Raw genomic sequence first — 5,000 nt, forward strand, 5'->3', positions numbered from 1 at the left:
ATTCATAAAATCACTAAAGGGTTCCATCCAACGTTGTCTTTCATCATTGCCTGTTGCTATAACAGAGCTCTCTCTCTTTTGATGAGCATACACTTCTTCTCCACCTCAGTTGAGATTTCATTAATAATTCTATGAGCAATTCTTACAGCATAGCCTCTTCCTGAATTCATAGCTTTGTCAGCCTCATCTGCTTTACTGTTTAAATATTCTCTCCAGTCATTCTTGTCTTTTCTTATGACATTATCAATATTGAAATACTTAGCATGTTCTACCTTGGTAATTTTCATTATTTTCACGAAAACTTTCAACAATATATTTCTATCTTTGTCTCCTTTTTTATAGTATCCCACGTATCATTTGATATCCATGGCTTCCTCCTTATAATTGTGTGTCCAAGGACTTCACTACCAGCAGATTGATATATGTTCTTAATATCACCCCATTCTTCATTAATTGTTTATTCTTGGTATCTTAAAGTCTTTAATACTCCAAATCGATTTCTACATGCAATTTCAAAAGTTTCTCTGTGTTCTTCTTATAAAAGGTTAGTTGTATCAAACCTAGGTATTCTATCTATCATTCTGTTGAATGCTTTCAGTTTTAATTTAAGTGTGGCAATGAGGAGATAAGCTACCTCTGTAGCTTTTTACATTTCTCAGAGTCCTCCTTCTCTCGTTACTAATGGCAATGTGATCTATCTGATTTTTTGTAATTACTACATGGTGAGGTCCATGTATAGTTGTGGATGTTCTTGCGTTGAAAAAGAGTACCTCCAATGACAAGATTGTTTACAACTTCGCCAAGACCATCGACACCCCATCAAATTCTCTATCCCTTGATTATTTCTTCCAACTTTATTATTGAAATCTACAATCACAATTTTCATATCTCTCTCAGGTATCTCATGTATACCAATCTAGAGTTCTTCATAGTATTCAGCTTTCCTTTCACCAAGGGTATCATTTGTTGGAGCATAACAAATTATAATACTCATATTGCACTGCTTTGATCTAAACTTTGTTAGTAAAAATCTACTATTTACAGCTCTACTCGGTTAATGGCTTTTCTGTTCTTGGTGTCCATCATTCTTTCCCCCTTCTCTTCCAACTCCATCTGATCTTCATGAGTAGATATGTATCCTGCCTTGGTCTAAGGTTTCCTCACCAATCCCATTCCAACATGTTTTAATCAGGACTAAGTTACACATACTATATTTCATAAATTCAATCTCCTCTTGCTGTAACTTCCCAACAAGATTCATGGTTCGAACATGCATATTACCTATTTTCAATCATTCTTTAGTATTTATAAACTAGGCGATTCTTAACACGCCGCTACACCCGGGACTGGGGACCATTCTGTCATATTCTCTTTTCATGACTGACTAAATCCAGAGAGGAGCGTTTTTCAAGATAAATCAAAATATATGCAATTCCTTGTGATGCGTAGTGCATATCAAACTAAAGAAAGTGACCCTTGTCAGTCCATCCTAATTCTAAGAAGATAAACCGCTAGGCATCAGGAGTAAAAGCTGAAGAGACAGTTAGTCCATTACCTTAAACCCAATCTGTCACCCTGCTGCCAGTGACTTCGTTGAGATTTAGGGGGGCATTTCCTCCACACCAAAAGCTTTTATTACTCCATCAAATTGCTCATCCACCTATACGAGTATAACTGTTGGCAAACATGCATTGCTAAGATATACCACGTAACATGGTACTCATAGATGTTAACATATTTGCACATATTTTACATCCCAATACGTGTCTATAAATATCCATATACAAGTAACAGTAAAGCATATACAGATTTGCATAAAAATACATATGCATGGTAGTATACATAAAAAGAGATTAATATCAGAGACTTACAGTATAAAGAAAGATTTTACCTAATGATTTGGCAGTTCATGCAAACACCAGTAGCTATAGTGATTGAATTTACATGGCTCACTGTTTCAAGATGAATCTCTATTAAGAAATATAAATTTTAACTGGGAAAACAAATGTAGATTATCTACATTTCTAAGTCTTGAAAAATCAATTGAATATTTATTAACCCTTACGTCACAGGGGGTGTAGCTCAGTGGTAGAGCATTCGACTGCAGATCGAGAGGTCCTCGGTTCAATCCCGGGCGCCCCCTTACGACAATGTTTTGCTTGTAGGTCCCATGGGGAGTGGCGATAACTAATCAGTCTTTTTTATATTGAATCAAGAAAAGTTAGAGGAATAAAATCTTTTTTGGGAAATGAGTTAAAAGATAAAATTCGACCAAAATACAAACATTTCAAGAGAAGATAGAATATTTCATAATCATTTTGATCCTTGTACCGTTTTTATGCTTTTCAGACTCCTATCCGTTCACTAAGGGATTCCTTTGCTAACATTTTGAAATTAAATTTTCATCCTTCGTTGAATAACATTTGCCATCAGAAACATGAGGTAATATATTTATTGATTCAGTTATCTCTCTCTCTCTCTCTCTCTCTCTCTCTCTCTCTCTCTCTCTCTCTCTCTCTCTCTCTCTCTCTCTCTCTCTCTCCTAAAAGATTGCTGGAAATGAAGAATGGAAGAATTAGAGACGTGAGTTTGATGGTCTGCTGAAGCATAAGCATACATATATGGGGCACTGACCTGAATAAACGTTAATTCATGTTGAATATTTATTAAGTACATCTGTCCTTATATCAAGTAATAAGAAACATCTTAATGCCGGCTAGTACTACTACTACTACTACTACTACTACTACTACTACTACTACTACTACTAATAATAATAATAATAATAATAATAATGATAATAATAATAATGATAATAATAATAATTATAAAAATAATGATAAAAATGGTAATGATATTATTAATGATATGGTATGTTATCAGATCCATTTAGCTTATCTTGCTTTGTGGAATAATGTCAAAAAAATTCTTGATATATTCATCACATGAAACAGCGTTATCAAAAAGCAAAGTATATTACATTATTTTTCCTTGCCATGTAATAAAAAATAAAGTTTGAAACACCTTACAAGGTGGGCTTCTTTAATAGGTTACAAATATATTTCAAAATTATGTGTTGAAAAAAATATATTTGTAAAATTGCCATGCTATCATAAATGCAAAATCCTGTGTGAATTTTGTATATGGAATGCTCAATAATAAAAATGTTAGTCTGATATTTAAAAGTCAAAGACAAAAAAAAAAAAAAATGCTATAAACAGAGCCGAAAATTTTCAAGCAAATGAGGGTATAGAATACGATATGCAAAACTGAACGCAATCTGAAGAAAGCATACCAAAAGGGTCACAAGACAAATCGTCGGATAACAAATTTATTATACAGGTTTCACACACGCTCGTACACTGCAACAGCAATTCCTTTCCTTTTATTGTATATCTCGCTCTACCCCTCACTGTTAACATGACCTGTTTATGCCTGTCTTTTCTTGAATAATTTTGTTTTAATTTTTCTGACATTCTTGTCAGGAACCTGTTGTATATGAATTCATTATCTGTTGAAATGAAGTTGGTTGCATTCACATCGCCTCTCAGTTACAATGTACTAGCTTACTCTCAAATTGGTGACCTGCTTAATCTTGTCCTTTCATGAATTATTTTGCTTGAAGTTTTGTGATATTCTTGTCAGGAAACTGTTGTATATAAACTTCGTAACTGTAAAAATAAAATTAGTTATATTCACATCTCCTGACAGTTAAAACCTAACGCATCTCACAAAACGAAAAAAGAAAATTCTGAATGAAATCCAACAAATCCTCACTCAGGACATATGAGGAATTAGCAAGAAACACAGCATTAAATAACGGAAGAAATACAAGCCTCACTACAAATCTTCTAAGATGTCTCTAAGATTTTTGCAAAACCAAAAAGGATTAACGTCAACATCAAAACATACTACGCCAACTACGCCAGCAGCCTAGAATATATATATATATATATATATATATATATATATATATATATATATATATATATATATATATATATATATATATATATATATATATATATATATATATATATATGTATATATATATATATATATATATATATATATGGCAAAACGTCTTAATAGGTTTGCTGAAGGTAATCATCTATTCCCTAGTTTGGTTTTTGGTTTTCGTAAAGGCCTTAGAGCATGTGATGCCTTTCTAACAATCTCCAATGCTGTACACAAATCCCTTGATTGTTGTCAGGAAGTTCGTATGATTGGCCTTTGACCATGTTAATCACGAGGCCCTTGTTTTCAAAACTCAAACAGTTGGGAGTGGGTGGGTCTTTTCTCAGCATTATTATTGATTTTCTAAGTAATAGATCTCTAAGAGTTGTTATTGATGGGCACCATAGTGAGTATAGGAATGTGATATCTGGTGTTCCACAGGGTAGTGTTCTTGGCCTATTATTTTTCATACTATATACACAAGGTATGCAGTTTGGCCTAGAAAATAAGCTTGTTGCCTATGCAGATGATGCTACTCTACATCAACTCCTTCCATTGAATGTAGATCTGTGGTTGATGAATCCCTTAATAGAGATTTGGCTAAAATTAGTGCACGGTGCAAATTATGGGGTATGAAGTTGAATCCTAACTAAACTCAAAGTATGTTTGTAAGTAGGTCACGGAGGGTGGCTCCTCAACATCTGTATTTCAGTATTGATAATGTTTTTTTTTTCTAAATTTCTATGACTCTTTTAAAATTTTAGGTGTGATTCTAGATAGCAAATTTACTTTTGAGAAGCACATTAGGGCTGTGTCATCTTCAATTGCACAAAAAAATTGGTTTATTGGGAAAGTCTTTTAAGATATCCGGTGATCAATCTATTCTGAAGAAATGTTTTAATTCTTTCATTCTACCTTGTTTTGAGTATTTTTTTCCTGTCTGGTTCTCAGCTGCTGATTCTCATCTTAATTTGTTAGACAGAAATTTACGGTCTATTAAAATTCTTATTCCTGATCTAGATATTAATTTTTGGTACCATCGT

The 5,000-nt window shown here is 33.1% G+C and overlaps 1 non-coding gene across 1 annotated transcript; it reads left to right on the forward strand.

Annotated features, from left to right (window-relative positions):
- Nucleotides 1-2,071: 2,071 nt before the first annotated feature.
- On the forward strand, nt 2,072-2,143 carry TRNAC-GCA (transfer RNA cysteine (anticodon GCA)). Its single transcript has one exon. It is a non-coding gene; the product is annotated as a tRNA-Cys (tRNA).
- Nucleotides 2,144-5,000: the final 2,857 nt, after the last annotated feature.

The sequence above is a fragment of the Palaemon carinicauda genome, chromosome 17 (genome assembly GCF_036898095.1).
Source record: "Palaemon carinicauda isolate YSFRI2023 chromosome 17, ASM3689809v2, whole genome shotgun sequence".
In the NCBI taxonomy this organism is placed as follows: Eukaryota; Metazoa; Arthropoda; class Malacostraca; order Decapoda; family Palaemonidae; genus Palaemon; species Palaemon carinicauda.